The sequence below is a fragment of the Schistocerca serialis genome, chromosome 7, assembly GCF_023864345.2.
Source record: "Schistocerca serialis cubense isolate TAMUIC-IGC-003099 chromosome 7, iqSchSeri2.2, whole genome shotgun sequence".
NCBI lineage: Eukaryota > Metazoa > Arthropoda > Insecta > Orthoptera > Acrididae > Schistocerca > Schistocerca serialis.
Genome location: NC_064644.1, coordinates 501,011,166 through 501,036,061, shown reverse-complemented (window position 1 = coordinate 501,036,061; position 24,896 = coordinate 501,011,166). Strand labels below are relative to the sequence as shown.

General features: G+C 44.4%; 1 protein-coding gene across 1 annotated transcript in view; it reads left to right on the top strand.

Moving 5' to 3' along the window:
• Positions 1-3,017: 3,017 nt before the first annotated feature.
• LOC126412375 (semaphorin-2A-like) overlaps positions 3,018-24,896 on the top strand; it is a 1,156,194-nt gene continuing 1,134,315 nt past the window's right edge. Inside the window, exon 1 of the mRNA XM_050081946.1 lies at positions 3,018-3,080. The gene's annotated coding sequence lies outside the window, so the exon portion shown is untranslated. The remainder of the gene's footprint in view (positions 3,081-24,896) is intronic.

Here is a 24,896-nt window from a genome sequence, read left to right as displayed (position 1 = left end):
CCACTGTTATGTTCGACTAGGAGTAAGACAGTAAGTGTCTGATTATACAGCTTAAAGTAATTATGTTGTGTATAACAGAAACAGTAACTGTTATGTCACAGAATGATCATAACTCATGACATCGTCGCTAAGTATATAAAAGAGTTAAACTAACCAAACTGCCTGATTTCTCTCACATGTCTACATCTACATCTACATTGATACTCTGTAAATCACATTTAAGTGCCTGGTAGAGGGTTCATAGAACCACCTTCATAATTCTCTATTATTCCAATCTCGTATAGCGCACGGAAAGAATGAACACCTATATCTTTCCGTACGAGCTCTGATTTCCCTTATTTTATCGCAGTGATCGTTCCGCCCTATGTAGGTCGGTGTCAAAAAAATATTTTCGCATTCGGAGGAAATAGTTGGTGATTGGAATTTCGTGAGAAGATTCCGTCGCAACGAAAAACGCCTTTCTTTTAATGACCTCCAGCCCAAATCCTGTATCATTTCTGTGACACTGTCTCCCATATTTCACGATAATACAAAACGTGCTGCCTTTCTTTGAACTTTTTCGATGTAGTCTGTCAGTCCTAGCTGGTAAGGATCCCACACCGCACAGCAGTATTCTAAAAGAGGACGGACAAGCGTAGTGTAGGCAGTCTCCTTTGTACATTTTCTAAGTGTCCTGCCAATAAAAAGCACCCTTTTGTTAGCCTTCCCCACAACATTTTCTATGTGTTCTTTCCAATTTAAGTTGTTCGTAATTGTAATACCTAGGTATTTAGTTGAATTTACGGCTTTTAGATTAGACTGATTTATCACGTAACCGAAGTTTAACGAGTTCCTTTAACACTCATCTCGATGACCTCACACTTTACGTTATTTAGGGTCAACTGCCACTTTTCGCACCATTTAGATATTTTTTTCTAAATCGTTTTGCAGTTTGTTTTGACCTTCTGATGACTTTATTAGTCGATAAACGACAGCGTCATCTGCAAATAACCGAAGACGGCTGCTCAGATTATCTCCCAAACCGTTTATATAGATAAGGAACAGCAAAGGACCTATAACACTACCTTGGGGAACGCCTGAAATCACTTCTGTTTTACTCGATGACTTTCCGTCAAGTACTACGAACTGTGACCTCTCTGAAAGGAAATCGCAAATCCAGCCACATAACTGAGACGATATTCCATAAGCACGCAGTTTTTCTACGAGCCGCTTGTGTGGTACAGTGTCAAAAGCCTTCCGGAAATCCAAGAATACGGAATCGATCTGAAATCCCTTGTCAGTAGCACTCAGCACTTCATGTGAATAAAGAGCTAGCTGTGTCTCACAGGAACGATGGTTTCTAAAGCCATGTTGACTGTGTGTCAATAGACCGTTTCCTTTGAGGTAATTCACAATGTTTGAATATATGTTCTAAAATCCTGCTGCCTATCGACGTTAAAGCTATGGGCCTGTAGTTTAGTGGATTACTCCTACTATCTTTCTTGAATATTGGTGTGACCTGTGCCACTTTACTGTCTTTGGGACCGGCTCTTTCGTCGAGCGAACGGTTGTATATGATTGTTAAGTATGGAGCTAATGCATCAGCATACTCCGAAAGGAACCTAATTGGTATACAGTTTGGACCAGAAGACTCGCTGTTATTAAGTGATTTGAGTTGCTTCACTACTCCGAGGATATTTACTTCTACGTTACTCATGTTGGCAGTTGTTCTCGATTCGAGTTCTGGAATATTTACTTCGTCTTCTTTTGTGAAGGCATTTCGGAAGGCTGTGTCTAGTAAATCTGCTTTTGCAGCACTGTCTTCGATTGTATCCCCATTGTTATCGCGCAGAGAAAGCATTGTTTCTTGGCGCTAACATGTTGTTGTTGTGGTCTTCAGTCCTGAGACTGGTTTGATGCAGCTCTCCATGTTACTCTATCCTGTGCAAGCTTCTTCATCTCCCAGTACCTACTGCAACCTACATCCTTCTGAATCTGCTTAGTGTATTCATCTCTTGCTCTCCCTCTACGATTTCTACCATCCAAGCTGCCCTCCAATACTAAATTGGTGATCCCTTGATGCCTCAGAACATGTCCTACCAACCGATCTCTTCTTCTAGTCAAGTTGAGTCACAGACTTCTCTTCTCCCCAATCCTATTCAACACCTCCTCATTAGTTATGTGATCTACCCTCTAATCTTCAGCATTCTTCTGTAGCACCACATTTCGAAAGCTTCTATTCTCTTCTTGTCTAAACTCTTTATCGTCCATGTTTCATTTCCATACATGGCTACACTCCATATAAATACTTTCAGAAACGACTTCCTAACACTTAAACCAATACTCGATGTTAACAAATTTCTCTTTTTCAGAAACGCTTTCCTTCCCATTGCCAGTCTACATTTTATATCCTCTCTACTTCGACCATCATCAGTTGTTTTGCTCCCCAAATAGCAAAACTCCTTTACTACTTTAAGTGTCTCATTTCCTAATCTAATTCCATCAGCATCACCCGACTTAATTCGACTGCGTTCCATTATCCTCGTTTTGCTTTTATTCATCTTATATCCTCCCTTCAAGACACCATCCATTCCGTTCAGCTGCTCTTCCAAGTCCTTTGCTGTCTCTGACTGAATTACAGTGTCATCGGCGAACCTCAAAGCTTTTATTTCTTCTAGATGTCGCTTTTTTCAGGAAAGCTTTTCTCGTTATTTTTATTGCCTAAATGGCAAACCCCGTCTACGTTTAGCGTCTGTCTTGCTAGTCTACTGCCCTCAGCGTCAGCATTGCCTGATTTCTTTTTACTACATTCCATGCTTGTACCAGTTTCCTCCGACTGCCGCGAGGCAAACGAGAGCGCGTCGGGCTGCGAGCGGCGTCTCCGCAGTCTGGCATCCCGCCGGATGTACTGCCAACCTCGCGGCGCTCGGGCGGGCGAGCGGTTGGCACGCCTGTGGCGGCGGCCGGTCCCCCCGTCAGTCGTCTGCCGACCCTCTGGCGGAGCGGAACTGGCGGAGCGTGGGTGTCGTCGGCGGCGTGTCCGTTTCTCTCCGGCGGCGTTGGAGATCGCGTCGCTTCGCTACGCAGCGGCAGCCAGCCAGGTAAGTCCAAAATACGTGAGAGGCCTCGAGCCCGACAGTCAGTACTGCAACAGTGCTTTAAGGGAAATACAGCTTTGTACAAGTCAACAAACAATAGACGATGAACGCACCACCTGACTCGTTCTATTCCTCCATTTTGCTTAGAAGTTGCTCCTTGTTGCTTGCCATCGCTAAAATTGTGTTTATTGGCTGTGAAAGTGTTGTTCCCAGAGCAGTAAACAAAAATATACGTTGTAGCTGTTTTACTGTGGCACCTAAACAACACAAAAGCCAGACAGCTACTGGAAACTTACAGTGTACACCGTACTAAAAAAAAAGGGGGGGAGGGGAAACTGAGAGGTCAAATTTTATTGCATTGTTATGCAGTTCTGTTCTAAATCCAAAAGATATGACGTGTAGGTAGTTGTGATGAACAAGCAACTGTTTCATAGCCTTACCGGTTCGGCGAGCTGCTTTGTTACTTTCGCGGCTAGCTGGGATGATGCTGCGCTCCGCCGAGAGGTATGCAGTCGGGTTAAACTCACAAAAAATGGATGTAAAGGGCTTCCAAGGGAGGCGTCTCATGTTCTCAATATTAGGGTCTACGTTCATGTTCGAAACAATGTAGACTTGACTCACAGACGCTCACTTGTTTCTCGTACAGCATCCGCGGCGCCAGTGCGAATTCTGTCCTATAAAGGAACACCAAAAAAAAGTATAATTAATAAGAAATGAAACCAGTTATAACTGACATATGTCTATATCGTTAGACGTTTCGGACGTCGCAGCTAGACATCAGATAGCGTGCATTCTTGTTCGTATATGTGAATGTACTTGTTGCAAGGCTTCAGCAGACTAACTAGAAAATATTTTGTTGCGCTCCAGTAATGACGGAGGTAAAGACCATATTCGAAATAGCCGCTGACCAATTAAAACTTATTGTTGTTGTTTTCTTATCAATACTGATCGTAAAGTTAATTATCTGGCATCTTTCTAAAAAGCACACTTACTTCGTAACATGTCTCCATTTTTGCCAGAAAACCACGCAAAACTAACTGATGAGGCACGGATACCTACTGTCGTCGATTGCTACCAATTATACAGCAAAACTTAAAAATATTGTATGTGTCATTTCAACGACAAAGTATGATTCAATTCGAGCTGCTTTAGCCGATGAGCCGCAACCAAGCAACGGGCTGCTGCGAAAATATCGAAGTCGCAACAGGTTTACGCCGGTGAAGTAAAAGGGATTTTGCCTGCTGTTATTGCTGTTTTCGATTCCGACAGTCATGGTTTACATTTTCCGACCTCGTAAAATACATTATCTCGTTTCTCGCATAGCTGTTTAATCTCTTACTAAAGTAAGTACAGCAAGAACTTGAGTGCTGTGTAGAAATTCCCATTGCCTTTAAGGATAGTCTTGCTTGCCTGTACTTAGTATGCGAGGCTAGTAATGGCGTGGTGCCGCAGTAAGTGATTCCTGTAAACAAAGAAAAAGAATGACCATGAACTCCACTGTCGTATAACCACTGACGTCTTGAATGTAAAAGAATCTGTTTCTATGTGTGTTGCGGTAAGTGAAGCACTCAATAACAAATATCGCCCAAAAAAATATTAGAGTGGGTGATGACGCATACTTCGGGCAGTACGTATGTGGTGTACATAGAGAGAATAGTGCTTGGAAACATCGGCGAAAGAACAATAGCAGATAGTAGCCCGAATTTAGGGCTTACACGCGTTAAAATTCGCGTATGTGATGAGTTCTATCTGTTCTCGGCATTCAGTTACAGCATCACATGAAGGATTTGGAAGCGCAGTGAATATGGTACATAATCTGCGTGCGTGTATTTAATCAGTGTGTGTACAAAACATTAGTTTGCTTATCGGGAGAATAAACGTTGGAAGCCACTGAAAAATGTGTTGACATATAGCCCTCATCTGTTCCATGTTCTGCCGTTATTATCCACTCCCTCCTGTTGCTACCCCTCCCCTCCCTCCCCACCACCATCTCTCTCTCTCTCTCTCTCTCTCTCTCTCTCTCTCTCTCTCTCTCTCTACCTCTCTTTCGCTCTCCCCCACCTTTCTGCCTACTCACACGCAGAAAAACATACACACACAGTCACAGACACACATACCTCTTGCTCACATAGGGTACCTAATGGGTACCTACGGCTTACCTGGCTTAGGAAGCTTTTTCTGTATTTTTGTTTACGTACAATTTGAAAGTATACAAATGCGTCAAATACGTAGTCCTCAGAGAAATCCCATCATTGATTTGTTTTCTGTCCTCCTCTCTCTCGCTTCCTTTCTGTCCCTCGAATGCAGCAGCTTCAGTTAGGAAATGAGTTCATCCAGGAACGATGTTATCGCTACGGCAACTCACCGTTGCCTCGGAGTTTGAAACGCGGCCAATTGTAGTAATGGACCGCTGTAGCTTTGTGATACGCCACAACTCCGGGCGCAACTCATTTCAATGGCGGAGCCGATGTGAAATGTATTCTGCGCTTTCATGCCGGTGAGATACGATTGTATTGTGTGTTCGGAGCCGTCAGTTCTGTAACTGAGAGAAATACCTTTCAGCGTTCTTTCCTCTGGAGCGCAACGAAACGCCGGTAACTGCTGCCCTGGTTTCTGGCCCACTACGTCAGGTTTTACTTTACTCAAAAATGTAATGTGCGGCAGCTGCATCGGGGAGAATACGATAAGGTATGAAGTTTTATGCAATTTGGTCATGAATGGGAGAGAACGTGGAAATATTATAAATTTGTGTTCTCAAAGGCCGAGAGCATGTCTTTTAATTCGACTCCGGTCCCCTGCATGTACTTTATCTACCACAATTATCCAACCGGGAAAATGTAAGCTACAGTTGAACGTGGAATCATAAACACGTATCGTTCTTGCTGACTTCTCACATCGCTGAGAGGCGAAGGCTATATTAATGAGAGACTAAAAACTCCGTTGAAGGGTTGAGTTTCAATATTGTGGCCTTTCGGTTTTCAGACACGTGTTTTACCATTAGACTGCCAGTACCGACAACGTCGGAAGACGATTAACGGCAGAATAGGATTTACCATATACCCAAACTTAAGGCGTTAATACTTGATGACAAGAAGTAAGTCTCGTACAAAGGTGAAATGAAATTTTCCTGCTCTTACAATGAAAAACTACATTAGTTCCTTTTAGGTCTATTCCCTTTGTCAATCAGTATTTCATGGAGCGTGATTCCAGAAATTTTACGGACATCTGGCCTCAACCACACCATCCTATCGCTCTGTCGTCGTTCATAACAACAAAAACATGAAGCTTCACTTTGCTGACACTCGTACACCTATTTTAATCCGCGAGATGATCCAGCGGTAATAGGAACTTAACTGAAACTTTCCTGGCAGATTAAAACTGTGTGCCAGACCGACACTCGAACTTGGGACCTTTGCCTTTCGTGGGAATGTGCTCTACCATCTGAGCTACCCAAGCACTACTCACGCCCCGTCCTCACAGCTTTACTTCCGTCAGTACCTTGCCTCCTACTTTCCAAACTTTACAGAAGTTCTCCTGCGAACCATGCATGAATAGCACTCTTGAAAGAAAGGATATTGCGGAGACATGGCTTGCCACAGCCTGGGGGATGTTCCCAGAATGAGATTTTCACTCTGCAGCGGAGTGTGCGCTGATATGAAACTTTCCTGGCAGATTAAAACTGTGTGCCAGACCGAGACTCGAACTCGGGACCTTTGCCTTTCGCGGGCAAGTGCGCTGGCTGTGAGGACGGGGCGTCAGTCGTGCTGCGGTAGCTCAGATGGTAGAGCACTTGCCCGCGAAAGGCAAAGGTCCCGAGTTCGAGTCTCGGTCTGGCACACAGTTTTAATCTGCCAGGAAAGTGTCATATCAGCGTACACTCCGCTGCAGAGTGAAAATCTCGTTCTAGGAAGGTAACTGCCAGTGATCTTTACTAACACTTTGACAAGAAAGTGCGAAATTCTGACAGTGTACCTACAGCCGGTTTGTTGTTATCTCATACTGTAATGCCGCAAGTTAGTGTTTTTAATCAGTGTGTATCGTTTCGGTAACAATGGGTTACTGTAACACTTGCCCACCACACAAATAAGACGTGGAGAAAGCAGGCCGTTATTAACACATTCGTAGAACGCTTAGGGCTTCCCTTAGGTCGTCTTCGGAATATTTTCTATGGAATGAGAGGAGACTAATAAGACAACTTAACTGATTGTCGATAGATGACATTGGACAAATGGCAGGAGCTTCCAGCAAACATGTGGCCTCTGGTCACTGGCACTGTTATATGTAAAATAGCGACTACAAGCCACGGTGAAGGAGATGGAGCTGTATAAAGTAATCCATATTCTGAGAGAGGGCAGTATGGACCAAAATAAGAAGAAAAATTTCGTAAACATGGGCTCTAAAATGCTTGCCTTAAAATCCATGAACACGTTTTTATCTTCGCTACTGTGAAATATATCTCTTCTATTACAGGGTCTTTGCTATTACGTACAATTTACAGAATTCAGTAAACAAATGAGGACACATTCCTTTGTTGCTGTCTACGGGTACACTATGTAGAGGGGGTAACAATCTAATAAAGGCTTGAGATGATTCACACTTGATGGAGTACCAGCCCACTTTCCCCGAAGTGTCCGAGAACACGTCACTGAGAAAATGAATGGGCAATGGATTGGTCGGGTAGGCTCAGTACATTGCCCACCTCTTTCCCCCTGTCGTAAACTCTTAGATTTTTTATTTTCGGGATACTTGAAATCTTTGATGTACCCTAAGCCCCATAAATGATGTAAAAACACTGCAGCAATGCGTCTTCAGTGCCTGCCAGCGCATCCGTGAGCACACAGGAGTTTTTCAGAGACTGCGTGGTTCTTTAAGACATCTCACCGAACTATGCCTTACTTTGAACTGACGCAATACTAATCACCCCCTATAGCCATGGCTGGTAAGTGCAGGAGATTACATTAGAGGCTCTGCTGTTTCACAGTCACAGAATAATGAATTCTCAATTGTGTATTTATTTTCTAGCTTCATTCTGTAGGTCGCAAGTAATAGCAAAGAGCTTGCAGTAGAAGAGATGTGCTTCACAGTAGCGAAGATGAACAACTTTTAAGGCATCCATTTTACAGCCAATGTTTACTGGACATACTTTTCTTGTTTTGGTCCATACTACCCCATATATGATATAAACAGGATGTCCCAGAAAGGTTGCGACAAACTTTGAGGGACCGTAGAGAGTGTGTTGAGGAACAAATCGAGGATAGGAACCCGTGTCCGTAACGGAATAACAAACGACATTGTGAGACGGTTCACCTACTGCCAGCGTAAAAAGCAAAGTTTGATGCCGATAGGGTGGCGAAGTGGTAGGCGGCGGCGTCTGTAACGCTGACGGTCTGTAGTTGTTGGATGGCGTTTTCAGACACGGCTATCCATCCTCGATTTGTTTCTCAAGACACTCTGTACAGCCCCTCCAAGTTAGTCTAAACGTTTGTGGGGTGTCCTGTACATCAGGCGCGACATGTGAGTCCGGACTGTGGACAAAGAATGAAAGCGACCGCCGTGCAGCGGAGTTCTGTTCTGTGGCAATAGTTGTCAAGCAAAACTGGACTACAAAAACATAGAGGACGCTAATATTCAACAAGACAATCACACATCCGATTTCTGGTGTATGTGTTGTTTGGTAACCAAAGGAATATGTCTCCGCTCGACGGAACATACTGACTGGAGGATTTGTGCTAGATAAATGACGAGGAGGATATTGACTTGAGATACTGGAATGAACTTGATTCTGAGATATAAGCTTTCGGCTGAGTGTGGGATGCCCTTCACGTTAAGTTAGTCATTTCCTAAATGGAAGAAATGTTTTAATGTCGGAGAGAAAATGATACCAGCACGAAGCATTTTATGCTTCTGAAGAAGGCTAGAGTACTCTTGCTGAAACCTGGATAAAGACCAGTAACATTTAGCAACTGAGGCGGATTTTTCACATAATAATTTATCACAGTTGCTGACAGGACTGCAACATGTCAAAAATTCTTATATTCTTGATTTGACTTCAGCGAGCAATTCCTAGGCATTGATTTTCATGAAAAGATTCGTATTCGTATAACGTTAGCTAATGATTCTGCCGTTGATTGACGGAAGAGTTTCATATTTGCATACACAAACTGCTGATGTTGTACAGTGTCTAATTTCCCTGTTGTCAGACTTTTAACTAACAAGACAGAAAATTTGCTAACAAGATGAACAAAAACTGCAGAACATTCATAATTTGCATTTTCAGTGATATTGTAAGTACGATACAGTTTAATGACACAAAAATAAAAGATAAACGTCCATGAAATGTTTATATCGATTCACAAGTGAAACAAGATTACGAGCAAAGAGTGGTGCGTCCAGAATGATTCTGCGGAAAAATAGAGTATTCGTCTGTAATACAATACTGTGGAATGAAGACGAATGGACCACAATCAGTAATTTACTCGTATTCCAGCAAGTAAGAAGCTAATCCTATTATACATTACGCAAATATCGAAATTGATTCACCAATAACGTCGTTGGTTTAAAACTTTAACTTTATAGTTTTCTGCCAATGTTAACAAACGACTACTTACTGTAGGATTACTGTTACATTTTATTTTTCGGAATAGAATTCAGTCGTCAGTTGCAGATATATTTGTATTACGCCTATAGATATATGTTTTTAACTGATGACTGAATTTTATTCTGAAAAATATATACTACAGTTGCTGAAAATTATAGCCATGAATAAAATAATATTATTTTTTACTTTAGAGTTTTTCTAATCAATGGCATTCGTGAGCTAGCACAGACATGACCCTAACATCAATTTTTTTATATGTTGGTAAATATAACGCAACAATGTGTCAATGTGATCTGCAAAATGCCGTTATTCATAGCGAATTTTTAAATTACTCTTCTCGTTGAACGCACTGCTTTCTCAAAAATCTTTGTTTTGGAAGCTTAGCGCTAATAGCAGTACAGCCAAACTTGTTGAAGGGCCATAAGGAGTAAATTTCAGTAATTAATAAATGCGTAGCTGAATGAAAACGTGGCTGCTCTTCTCTTCAAGATGACCCACGTGAAGAATTGTTCAAAACCGCAAAAACAGATGAGAATTTCGGAAACATAACATGGACGATCGACAACGACAGACTTACTAATTAGCTGCCGCCACTAACAACCTAAGAAATCAGCGTGCCCTTAATTTTGTGCGCGGGTTTAACTATGATACTTCACTGTTGTGACCTTCATTCCCCTGGCGAAGAAGATAGTCGAGCTGCCGCACAACTTTAATCTTTTCAGTCCCCGAAGTGCTGGGAGGAACGCACGACATCCGACCCATTAATGCGCCTAGTACCTTTAAGCCAACTAGAAGACGGGCTGGTGGTGAGACAGATAGAATCCGATTTGGGAATATTTGAGAGAGGATTTCCATTTGTCTTACAACAGTTATTTCTGAAGCGGTGGGTCTCAGGCAGGGTATAGGGGTTTCATGCATGTTTGGGTATCTGTTTTTGTGTGTCAAAGAGTAAGCCAGTGACTTTTCAACACTTGGAGTGTGCCTCCCGTCTCTGGCCCGCTTCGTGCAAGGTGGATGTAGCATTTATTGAATACTGACAAAAGCAACTGCGAGAACGAACATATTTTAACATAGTTTGGAAATTTTTAAAGAGAAACTATTTGGTGTAGTCCTTAGATTACCGTCGGCCGGGGTGGTCGAGCGGTTCTAGGCGCTACAGTTTGGAACGCGCGACCACTACGGTCGCAGGTTCGAATCCTGCCTCGGACATGGACGTGTGTGATGTCCTTAGGTTAGTTAGGTTTAAGTAGTTCTACGTTCTAGGGGACTGATGACCTCAGCAGTTAAGTCCCATAGTGCTCAGAGCCATTTGAACCATTTGAACCTTAGATTACGCACCGTGTATTGGACGTAGCGAAACTACTTCACCACAAAAAACAAGACAGCGACCAAGACACTGAGGGGAAATCATGCGTCTTTCCTCTCCCCCCCCCCCCCCAGTGTCAACGGCAAAAAAATAAATAAATGAAATAAAACATGAGTTGATTTCATCTGACAGAAAAGTTAAATTTTTCCTACCAACAGAATGAAAACAGGATCTGAGGAGAGGCCTGCATACAAAAATCATATAAAGTGTGTGTATGGTAACGGTTTACAACGAACCACAGTGGCGTAGAGGAAGTCGAGTGGGCTTCATGAACTGTTACACATTATTCTGGCAGATCACATAACTTTTATCAAATGTGAACTGACACTTCAAAGCGGTACGGACACATGACATTATTTTTCAAGACAGGATTTTGTAAACAACGGTCTGAACGTACTTCAATCGTTCTGTTCCTCGACGACAAAAATCAGCTTCGTGGCCAGGGGGCAATTCGAGATGGGCTGGTGAACGTCCTAAGCTTGGGAAATCTCTTTCCCCCAGATGTTCTTTCAGTTTGCCAGAGAGATGGAAATCACATTGTTCAAGATCTGAACTGTGTGGCAGATGCTTCCAAAACCGCCATCAAAAACGTTGAAGTAAAGCTTGTTTGTATCTGCAGTGTGCGGTGCTGCATTGACGTGCGAGACAGTAATGCCTTTGCTTAATTTTCCACGCGTCTTGTTCTTTATGGCGTTGCGGAGCAATGTCAGTGTTGCACAGTACAACTCGTCATTATGGTTGTGCCCCTTTGTCATAAACTCTCCGTGGACAACTTCTTCAGAGTATAAGAGAACATTGGTGATGACCTTCCCTGCTGATGGCGCAACTTCGCATTTCTTCCGCGGGGCGAGATGTGTCATCGTTCTTCAGACACTTTCTTTGTTGCAGGTGGGAAATAATGAGCCAATGCCGCATCGTCTGTAATAATGTGGCTTACGAAATCATTGCCTTTCACGGAGTAATGCTCAAGGAAATCCAGAGAAGCGATAAACCTTGAGCCTTTGCCCGAGCAGAGTTGCCAGTATTACAGATAATCTTGGAAGATGGAATGAACGCTGTCTTCAGAGATGCGCCTCTGCTGACCAATGCCCGGATAGTCAGTCACTCTGCGATTGTTATAAATCAGTTCCGCGACTGCGCGGCCCTTGTCGTTTGTGGTCACCCACCGCCCACGACTGTACGGCAGTGGTGAAATTGTCGGCAATATTTCAATAGGATTGGACGCGACATTGCATTTGGTCCGTATACCGCCAGAATTAAGCGGTGAATCTGCGTGCGTTTTAGACGTTTCCTCCGTATGAGTCGTACGTCCCCAGTTACCGCGCCATTTCACTCCCACGCTCTCCTGCACCTGGAATCCGTATCGCAGCAGAACTGTGTCTACGGGACACTCGGCAAAAGTTCTCTCTCCTGAGAAAGGCCGGCCTGCAATTGGTAACTTAAGAAGAGGTAGAAACCGGTAACAGTTACCGCATCTGAGAAACAGTCATCCGCACTTCGAGTTGACCGCATGCCTCGAGTCTTGATAATAGTCTCAGTTCGGCGAGGAAGAGAGTGTACAGGTTTCTTCCTGTAGGCCACATTCAGACAAAGAAGCCGTAAAGGCACCAAACTGCAGGGATGTCGAGTCCTGCGTTTCAATCGCTGTTATAAATAGTACTAGACATTTTGTATGGAAGTACAGACAGGTGATTTAGCCAGCGAGTCGAGGCGCGATAGGACATGTTATCAAACCAGCTCTCTGGACATTGTTGTCATCTTCGAAGACGGGGGAATCCACAGCACACTCAAATTGAAGAGATGGAGTGTGAGTTCGTTCCATACAGTGCTGAAATCTTGTTTCATCGAAAATAAAATTATTCTGGGTATGTGATCGCATTGGTAAAATTTGTAGCAACAACACCCTGAGGAAGGCCATTTGCAATAGTGAGCGAAACGCCAGAAGTTTTTCACATTGGTAATTTTACTGACTATGACAATAGCCGTGGAAGCCTCCCGTTACGTGCTGGTCCATGTTCACAGTGATCTGAATGAATGAGCTGAAACCATAGTTCGAAAAAACCAGAAAACATGAGAGAACCGCCTTTAGTTTGATGTAGACCGTCCACACATGTCGCATGTATCGCCTTACTGTACCGTCAGTATATTCAAAGCCCTGCAACATTTGAAAGGAGACCAAATCGCGATTCTCCGGACCACATTACGCCCCTTCATTCAGTTAACGTCCAGTTTATATGCTTTTTGGCTCTTTAAAGCCGTGCAACTTTACGTGCCTCTGTCAGAAACGGTATTTTGCATAGTTCTCGACTCTATGAGTCCATTACTTGCAATTCCTTCTGCGTTCTCCCGGAAATTGGTCGGAACTGCGTTTGCTCACAGCAGCAGCTCTTGCCCAGTTGGGAACCTATTGTTGACAAAGCATGACAATCGCGCCTGGTCCCTGTCGATTAGTAACGTTTTGCGATTGTGGTCCTAAGTCTCCTTATAAGGCTGCGAGCGCCTAACGATTTCTTGCAGCCGCGTTGTATGGTCAGCATTGGTACTGCAGCAAATGTCCCATCTTCACTTATGAAGTGATGTCGGTACGTCCAAACACGACAGATGCATGCTACCATTTGTCACGTCTCCACCTCAATCCACCTTGCTGCACTGCCTCGATGCGAGCGACGGGTACACACACACACACACACAACTCGACGGCCATGATTTACTTCTGTGCTGAAGGGTGAGATGACCTCCTGGTACGGGTTCTACACCATCTTCAGCGCTCTAAAACGACCAGTATGCTTCTACCGCGGCGTAAACACATCACTGGGTCACCGGCTGTTTCGACGCTGTGTATCAATACAGTTCTCCATTCAGCTACTGCTCGACTTACGTCTTGTGTGGCACATGCATCTTCATGTGTCGCTGCGAGCAATGGCCTTTTCTGAGGTACCAGACTCAAACTGTCCATTCCATGCTGCCCCCTTGACAATGTTAGTCCAGAAACTGGTTGAGGCGGACCTGGATTCACTGCCAGCATGATTTCCCATCGTTCCTGAAACCGACTGTCATTTACAAGGCCGTCCGATAGAATATCTTTACAACCACCGTTTTCGGACGTTCTGCATTGATACATCAACAAATCGGTCGACTTAACCCTCTGTGTGATAATGGGCACTCCCAAGTACGATTGCTCCGTTCAGCGACTCCGCCATTCTATCACGTGGACGCGTCCTACTGCGCCTATCTCACACCATCACACACAACTTCGCTGTCACGACACTGGTGGAGGATATCATGGCCGCAGTTTTGCACCATCTTCAGCGCTTCATTGTGGCTACTAAGCTCACCGAACAAAAAGTTAGTAACCCCAGTGCGTACGCACTGCTGAATCGTTAAGCCTTTACAGGTGATGCAGAGACGGAGTCACGCTCTCCACAGAAAACGCACTCCTCTGCGTGAGCATAATGCAGTAGCGATCAGCACGGCATTTATGTTTCAAGCAGAGTCCGTAAACACGGGTAAATGTAAAGACGTGACAGAGTGGCAAGAAGGGGAAATCATGTTTCGTCGTGCATTGTGTGGCGGAAGTATATCGAACTGGATTGTACAACGTGTCTACAAGCAGTCGTGTAACACACGTGGTCACGAAACACGACGTCAGAATTGAAGTGGGAAGAAGATCCTGACTGACGGGAACTGGAGACGCGTTTCAAAACTTGTAAATCAAAATCGCTTCGAAATCCGACAGGAATTGGTGCATGCAGCGAGAGCATTGAAACAGCATGAAATGAGCATTTGGAGTCGGTTATCTCTCAAGCCATTGTCCACAAACATACGTAAAGACGAGAACAAAAGTTTCATTGGGCTGGAAGAATATGCGACTGAACACTCGACCACAACCCTAGTAGATATCGTTGGCCTGCGAAATGACCTCAAGCGAACTGCATAAAAATCTGTGGGACATGAAACGGCGGGGGAAATGCCGACATCAGGATCCTCGCAGTTTCTTGCATTTACGCGATCAAATGTACAGCGAGTCACTTAACCTGTACGCGACGTACCTGCACAACCCTATCGACTCGCTTCCATCTACATCTATATGGATGCTCTGCAAAGCACATTCAAAAAATAAATAATAATAAAAATAAATCAAGTATTAAAAGAAGGGGGGATTGAATTATGGCAGGATCTTTGGGATAATGATGAGACAGGGCGTAGAACTCACGAGCTGCTTCCAAACATAGAGGAATGCTTAAAGCTCACACACATCAAACCAACTAGAGGCTTGCTGCACTTTCTTACTAGACATGGACCCTACCCGACATTACTGTGTCGGTTTGGGAAGCGGGTTACACCATCGTGTGACTGGAGCAGTGCACGGCACTCCGGACCATATGGTGTATGAGTGCCCCCTCTTCGACGATGTTGCACAACAATTTGGAGAACAATTACCCAACAGCGACACGCACCACCTGCTCAGGCAAGCCGGCCGGGGTGGCCGAGCGGTTCTAGGCGCTACAGTCTGGAACGCGCGACCGCTACGGTCGCAGGTTCGAATCCTGCCTCGGGCATGGATGGGTGTGATGTCCTTAGGTTAGTTAGGTTTAAGCAGTTCTAAGCCCTAGGGGACTGATGACCTCAGAAGTCCCATAGTGCTCAGAGCCATTTTTTTGCTCAGGCAATATTTCATGTCTTGAACAAACTATCAGATGCGATTTCAAGCAAAGTCCTCAGAGAATACTTAAGAAACAATTAAAAGAATAAAAACCACCAGACTTCGACTCCGTACACCTTCCCAATTCCGCCGGGACATGGACTTGGCCAGCCGCCTCACGGGTGGAATCCGCCATGTTTTTGGATTAGGTAGGGGGGGTTGTACATCATCAGCGGACTTGACAACGCACCGATCACGATAGTAGAGATAGAGATAGATTAGTTGTGGGATTAGAAATACGAATAAAGACTACTATAGAGCTGTAGCGAAAAGGTCATCTGCCAGCCCAGTGTCAGGGGTACTCTCAGTGGGGTTAACTCGGTGGGAAAGGCCAGCAAAATTAGATTTGTTTCTACTGGCACACGTGTAACGCTGCAGGTAGAGTAATCACAGTAACATACCAAAAGTAGTACCCTAGTCTAACAGTTGTAGAGGAAGATATAATTCAATCATCACAAACAACATGTATAATAAATAAAAGTAGATTAGTCCCCATAGTGGTGAAGGAATTGCAGTATTAACCTGTAGTGTTAGAAATTACAGCTGCAGAATTGTCAATTGTTAATAGTTGGAATTATGACCTACTAATGTATTTAGGTAATAGGTTAACTTGTATAATTATAATGATTAATAAAGAATTTAAAAAAATCACATTCAAGTGCCTGGCAGAGGGTTCATTGAACCACCTTCACAATTCTCTATTATTCCTATCTCGTATAGCGCGCGGAAAGAATGAACAACTGTACCTTTCCGTACGAGCTCTGATTTCAGATATTTCATCGTGGTGATCATTCCTCCCTATGTAGGTCAGAGTCAAAGAAATATTTTCGCATTCGGAGGAGGAAGTTGGTGATTGGAATTTCGTGAGAAGATTCCGTCGCAACGAGAAACGCCTTTCTTTCCTAACCGAATCCAGACGTTTATCAAGTCCAGGGGTGGAATTACTCTGTATTATATCATGCTTGTAATGACTTCTCTAGGGGAGACTAATTTTTTTTTTTTTTTGATCGATGTGTTTATTTTGTCTGGTGAGTTCAACATTTCTGTGACCCAATGCCGGAGAGATACCATTGAATTGTTTTGTTTGCACGGTTGTCGGGTTCCCTTAGGCTTAAAGAATGCCGGACTTTTGCCACGCCAGACATTTGCCACGCCGGACATATGCCACACTTGCCCCTTCGGCAGGTAGCTTGAGTAGCGATCCCTCAGGTAGGGGACGCCCTCCCTCGTACTTTTTCTGTCCGCTTTCAAACCGCCGTCTCCACAACTTACTCGATACAACCAGTACTTAAGGGACCTTCATCTTCGACATCTTGGCGAAATACAGAGCTTCTTTTCTGAAATCGAAATATTTACAACTTTTGGGAAACGAAAGCAATACCGACGATTATGTCAGTATGTAATTAGTTCTGCCAAATATAAATATAGATCCCTCTGTCTGTACGGTAGCTTCCTTTCACGCTTAATGATTGCGATAGAAACAGTCCATCGGCAGGGGAGGAACAAGAAAGGAACGATGTAAAGAGAATGCGAATGTACGCTAATCATTTCTTTTTGATCATTGCATTTGTGCCTACTTTTATTACTACAACTGCATGCCTGAAAGACAATAAGGAAAGAAGAAATGGGAATCGGAATGTTTGGAAAGAAGAACGACATACTCCATATTAATTTACTCTCTAAAAACCGATATCCCTCGCGGCGAAACATTAGTTAATGAAGTGCAGCGGGACAGTGTTCAAAACATGACTGAAAATACGTTCACTAAATAGAGATAAGAAAATCTATGATTGACATGTCATCTAAAGTCGACGTACAATTTTAAAATGTTAGAAATAAGGAAATGTAGTAATACAGAATGCTATGCTTGTAACGTACGTTGTTCTACATTGTTTAGCTCTGGTATTTGCAGGGTCACAGAGAAAGCATCCTAGGTTTTGTAGGAAAAAGCCGTAATTGTAATCATCTGCACTAAGACAGAAACAAGAAGCACAACAGGAAAAATAATGTAATATGTGTCTGAGTTCACAAGCGACATCGAAGCAGATAGTTCCTGTGACTAAGTATGGGCAGAGGTTATATTCGACAACCGGAATAAATTAATAACTGGCTCCTTTTACCGACCCCCGGTCTCAGATGAAACAGTTGCTGAACAGTTCAAAGAAAACTTGAGTCTCATCACAAATAGGTACGCTACTCATACAATTATAGTTGGCAGTGACTTCATTCTACCTTCCGTATGTTGACAAAAATACATCTTCAGACCCTATAGTACATAGAAAACTACTTCCGCAATTGTTTTAAATGCTTTTTTTAAAACTTTTTTGAACAATTAGTTCACGAGGCCATTCAAATTGTAAATGGTTACGAAAACACACGACCTCCTAGCCACAAATAATCCTGAGCATCACGACGGATACAGGGATTAGTGAACACACAGTCGTAGCGAGGCTCAATTCCGTAAAAAAGAAATTCACCAAAACTAAACGCAAAATATATCTATTTATGAAAGCAGCTAAGAATTCGGTTGACGTCTTTCTAAGAGACAGTCTCCAACTCTTCCAAACTATGTAAATGAAGACGATATGTGGCTTAAGTTCACATAAATAGTATCAACAGCACTCGAGAGATTCATACCAAATAAATTAATAAGAGACGGAACTGATCCCGCATGGTACACAAAACACGACAGAAAGCTGCTGCAGGAGCACCGAAAAAGGCACGTATAATTTAGACGAACGCAAAATCTCCGAGATTGGCGAAGTTTTACTGAGGCTCGAAATTTGGTGCGCATTTCAATGCGAGGTGCATTTAATAATGTCCACAACGAACGTCTCTCTAGAAATGTGGCGGAAAATCCAAAGATATTCTGGTCCTATGTTAAGTAAACCAGCGGAAAGGTTCAGTAACTACAGTAGAGTCTCGATAGTTCGAGTTTCTAATAATCCGAGTCGCTTAAAAAAAATGCAACGATCTACTTTCTTTTTTTTTTTACTGACATGATAAATAATGAAAACATCATTGCAAAAGATAGATAGGGAGGGTACAGCTCAGTGACAAAACAGACAACAATGCAATCAACATCGACGATTAGCTCGCTGCCCTGTTGCACGAACACCTGTTGTCAGTATGGCAGGAAATATCCCGACTGCTACCGGCTGCTACCGATCAAAACTGGGTAGTTCATACGCTGCTGTAGTTCCCAGTACCTGTACTGTACAGTGTTGTGTGTCGTTTTGTTTGTTGACTGTGTGTTCCGTTGTACACCTTACAAAGATGAGTGCTGTAACAAGAAAGAGGAAATTTGTGCCTTTGCATCTAAAATTAGAAGCCCTAAGGTGACTTGACAAAGGAGAAACAATAAAAAAACTTGCTCTTGAATATGGTGTCTGTGAAGTTACTGTTGGTGACTGGCGAAGAAACCAACTTAAATTGGAACAGTTTTCTTCACAGAAATGCTCACACGAATCTCTCAGTCGAAGAAGTATAAAGAAGTCAGACTTCGAAAAAACAAGTGAGGCATTGTTGATGTCTTTTACCCAACACAGACAGAAGGGTGCTCCGATTTCTGGCCCAATCTTGCAAGAAAAAGCTTTGTTTTTCAGAAACCAGCTGCAGGAAGGAGATGACAATTTCGCCGCTAGTGGGGGCTGGCTCGACAAGTGGAAGAAGAGGTATGGAGTGCGATAACTAGACGTATGTGGAGAAAAATTCTCTGGTGGCGCTCAGGCCGTTTCAAAATTTATCGTCGAGTTTAAAAAATCATAACTGACGAAAATTTGTCTAATGAACAAATATATAACTGTGACGAAACTGGGCTAAATTTTAAAATGTTACCAGCGAGAACACTTGCTTCTTGTGAAGAAAAAAGTGCTCCTGGGCACAAAAAAGCAAAGAGCGGCTCACAGTTATGGCAGCTTCAAATGCAACTGGAAACCACAAACTAAAACTAGTTGTGATTTAGAAGTCTGCCAAGCCAAGACCATTCAAGAACGTATCCATCTCAACTCTTCCGGTTGTCTATACACATCAGAATAATGCCTGGATGAATCAGGAAATCTTCAAGAATTGGTTTTTTAACTCATTTGTACCTGACTGCAAGAATTTTTAAAAGAAATGAGACTGCCATGCAAAGCGATTTTGCTCATGGATAATGCATCCTCACGTCCAAGTGCAGGAGAACTGCAGTGCGACGGTATCCGCGCCTTGTTTTTCCCACCAAACGTTACCCGTCTCATTCAGCCTATGGATCAGGGCGTTCTGGAATGTCTAAAAAAAAAAAGTATCGACGGCGATTGCTACAGTCAATCCTGCATTCCGAAGACAACGAAAGCTTTGTAGGAGCTTTGAAGAAAGTGACTTTGAAGGACGTCGTGTACTGGATTAGCGAATCTTGGAGCGAAATAAAGTCAGACACAATTTCTAAGTCATGGATGAAAATTCTACAGGAAAGTATGCCAGACACAGAAACTGAAGATTTAGCAGATGAGGACGATCAACCATTGTGTAATTTAATCAGAAGATTGCCAGGGTGTGAAGAGGCAGAAGAGGTGGAAGTAGGCGAGTGGTTAAATTCGGACGAACAGTTGGAAGTGACAGAGTCTTCTATAACTGACATGGTTAACATTCCATCGTAGTATGAGAGTGACGAGAATGACGAGGCAGAGGCTGCACCGCTGATGAGTCACACCGATGGCTAGGCTGCTCTCGAGGCCTCGATCTCCTACGTGGAACAACAGCCTGAGGCTACACCAACTGACCTACTGCTCCTGAGACGGTGGCGTGACATTGCCGCGAGGAAACGTTGCAGCTTCGCCAAACAAAAGACACTTCACCATTACTTGTCTAAATAAATAATTATAGTTATTCTGCGAATGCAAATGCATGTGTATATACTTTTCTTTTGATAAAGTTCATATTTTGACCTGTATTACTTACAATATCATATTTCTTTTCCCCATTTAAATTTCGATAGTCCGAGTTTTCGATAGTTCGAGGTGGTTCCGTTCCTGTTCACCTCGAACTATCGAGACTCTACTGTCCCTTTACTGCGCGACGGCGGTGAGGAGGAGGAGGGGGAGACAAGGGACCCAACCCTTGGGAGCAGGCAAAATCGTGGCGAATGTCCGGCGTGGCAAATGTCCGCACACCGTGCCTAACGTATGCAAACGGTAAGAGATTGCGGTTTTTGCTGCCGCGCTGCACACGTATATTGCCACTGGAGGAGTGGTGCGTGGGCTGAGAGGCAGCAGGAGCGGCGGCGGCTCGGGGAAGCGGCAGGTGCTCGTGGACCCGGGCCCCACCGTGACGAGCCGGCCAGGAATGTCGGCTGCCGAGGCGGCGCCTTACGACCGGCGCCCGCAGCTACCGCCACACAGACGCCGAACTCGCCGACCGCGACTTTCACCTCCACTCTGCCGACAGACAGCTGACATCATAATCCCAGCCGCCAGTAGGGGCTACTTCAGGCTCGTACGTCTTCATCCGGCGCAGCTGTGTCTGGAATTTTCTGTGGTGTAAGAGTGGCACTGGCCTGGCACAGTCATTACGAACCAGCAAACCTCCAACTCTTTAAATAATCGAACTCGCATCCATAAAACAGCTACAGGCGTCTGATTATAATGAAGTTAAATATTTGACATTAAGCAAGTAAGCGAGAAAAAGTTAGAAAAGGCTTGAATTTGTACGAGGGTGAGTCAAATGAAAACGTTAAATATTTTTTTACATATTACACTTCTGGAAATGGAAAAAAGAACACATTGACACCGGTGTGTCAGACCCACCATAACTTGCTCCGGACACTGCGAGAGGGCTGTACAAGCAATGATCACACGCACGGCACAGCGGACACACCAGGAACCGCGGTGTTGGCCGTCGAATGGCGCTAGCTGCGCAGCATTTGTGCACCGCCGCCGTCAGTGTCAGCCAGTTTGCCGTGGCATACGGAGCTCCATCGCAGTCTTTAACACTGGTAGCATGCCGCGACAGCGTGGACGTGAACCGTATGTGCAGTTGACGGACTTTGAGCGAGGGCGTATAGTGGGCATGCGGGAGGCCGGGTGGACGTACCGCCGAATTGCTCAACACGTGGGGCGTGAGGTCTCCACAGTACATCGATGTTGTCGCCAGTGGTCGGCGGAAGGTGCACGTGCCCGTCGACCTGGGACCGGACCGCAGCGACGCACGGATGCATGCCAAGACCGTAGGATCCTACGCAGTGCCGTAGGGGACCGCACCGCCACTTCCCAGCAAATTAGGGACACTGTTGTTCCTGGGATATTGGCGAGGACCATTCGCAACCGTCTCCATGAAGCTGGGCTACGGTCCCGCACACCGTTAGGCCGTCTTCCGCTCACGCCCCAACATCGTGCAGCCCGCCTCCAGTGGTGTCGCGACAGGCGTGAATGGAGGGACGAATGGAGACGTGTCGTCTTCAGCGATGAGAGTCGCTTCTGCCTTGGTGCCAATGATGGTTGTATGCGTGTTTGGCGCCGTGCAGGTAAGCGCCACAATCAGGACTGCATACGACCGAGGCACACAGGGCCAACACCCGGCATCATGGTGTGGCGAGCGATCTCCTACACTGGCCGTACACCACTGGTGATCGTCGAGGGGACACTGAATAGTGCACGGTACATCCAAACCGTCATCGAACCCATCGTTCTACCATTCCTAGACCGGCAAGGGAACTTGCTGTTCCAACAGGACAATGCGCGTCCGCATGTATCCCGTGCCACCCAACGTGCTCTAGAAGGTGTAAGTCAACTACCATGGCCAGCAAGATCTCCGGATCTGTCCCCCATTGAACATGTTTGGGACTGGATGAAGCGTCGTCTCACGCGGTCTGCACGTCCAGCACGAACGCTGGTCCAACTGAGGCGCCAGGTGGAAATGGCATGGCAAGCCGTTCCACAGGACTACATCCAGCATCTCTACGATCGTCTCCATGGGAGAATAGCAGCCTGCATTGCTGCGAAAGGTGGATATACACTGTACTAGTGCCGACATTGTGCATGCTCTGTTGCCTGTGTCTATGTGCCTGTGGTTCTGTCAGTGTGATCATGTGATGTATCTGACCCCAGGAATGTGTCAATAAAGTTTCCCCTTCCTGGGACAATGAATTCACGGTGTTCTTATTTCAATTTCCAGGAGTGTATTTATTGTGCGGAAGTGGTACAAAGCTGTATCACTTTACAACATAATCTCCTCCACGCTCAATGCAAGTTCTCCAGCGCTTACAAAGTGCATAAATTCCTTTAGAAAAAAATTATTTTGGTAGCCATCGCAACCACTCATATACCGCGTTGCGTACCTTTTCATCAGAACGGAACTTCTTTCCTCCCATTGCGTCTTTGAGTGGTCTAAACATATGGAAATCACTTGGGGCAAGGTCTGGTGAGTATGGTGGATGAGGAAGACACTCAAAATGCAGGTCTGTGATTGTTGCAACTGTTGTACGGGCAGTGTGGGTCTTTGCATTGTCATGTTGCAAAAGGACACCTGCTGACAGCAATCCACGTCGCTGTGATTTGATTGTAGGCCGCAGATGATTTTTAGGAGATCTGTGTATGATGCACTGGTGACAGCGGTCCCTCTCGGCATGTAATGCTCCAAAATGACGCCTTTTCGTCCCAAAAGGGAGTCAGCATAACCTTCCCTGCTGATGGTTCTGTTCGAAACTTCTTTTGTTTTGGTGATGAGGAAAGGCGCCATTCCTTGCTCGCTCTTTTCGTTTCCGGTTGGTGGAAGTGAACCCAGTTTCGTCCCCAGTTACCATTCTTTCAAGGAAGCCATCACCTTCTCGTTCAAAGAGCCGAAGTTCTTCACAAGCATCAACAAGTCGTTCTCTCATTTCAGGAGTCAGCTGCCGTGGCGCCCACCTTGCAGACACTTTGTGAAACTGGAGCACATCTTGTGAAACGTCCCCTTTCAACAATTATACACGACTGTGCTTAACCTGACACACAATATTTTGTTAGCGCAACGCAATCTGACTTTCAAAATTTCCTACAAAAGAATGGCCCTGACTAACATTAAACTATACCTTTCACAAATCACTTACCTCACAAAAATCTTCGCTGCTCAAGCTACTGCAATACAGCGAGCGCCACTACTGCCAGCTAAATAAAAGATTCAAACTACTGAAGGCACTAACTACTGATAGGGATAGTTAGCAAATGAAAGATATTAATAGAGAGCAAACAATGTATTTACCTTGATATCATCATATATAAATATAGCAGTTCATGACAAATTTCAAAACTCCGCCATCTCTCTCCCCACATCCACCACTGCTGGCGGCTCACCTCCAACTGCGCAACGCTACGCGCTGTTAACATCCAGCTGCCCCTCTACAATGGCAGACAACAATGCAAACTAGCCACAGACTGCACACAGCACAGCCAGTGATTTTCATATTGAGCGCTACATAACATTGCCAATAAGAAAACATAAACAGCCTACTTACATAGAGAAAACATAAACAGCCTACTTACATAGCCCCCATGCTCCCCACAAAAAATTTTTACAAATGGTGTTGGGCACTGGCCAATACAGATTTGACAAAAATTTTTCACAATTACAGTAACAAAGATATAAAATGCACACACTTATTGATACAACGTTGGTCAAAAGCTAAAATTTTGTCACAGTCCATAAAGACAGTCCTGATCATTCATTACGGTGAAATATAGTGTTTTTCTCAAAGTCTGAGCAGTAGAAGAAAATGCACACGGAAGTAGTGGATTTCCATGCAGTCTTGAAGAAGTAGTGTTGTCCTTCCAACGGAAAGACAGTGCTGACTCTTGACATGCATACAGGTAATGGTCCACAACAGAGCAAACCCACAGCAGAGTCATTCGAAGTTCTGACGAATATTGGTAGGTAGGTCATCACAGAGCAGACCCACCGTAGTCCTGGTAGAGATTACGATATTGGTGGGCCACCAGAGGTGCAGACCCACTGCAGTCCTTGTAGAAATAATGGTATTGATGGATCATCAAAGATGTAGACCCACTGTAGTCCTTGTAGAGATAATGGTACTGGTGAGTCAGCAAAGATGCAGACCCACTGTAGTCCTTGTAGAGATAGCCAGCAGCCATCTGTTGTGACTGTGCAGGTGCACAATCACCATTGAAGAGTCGTGCAGATAAT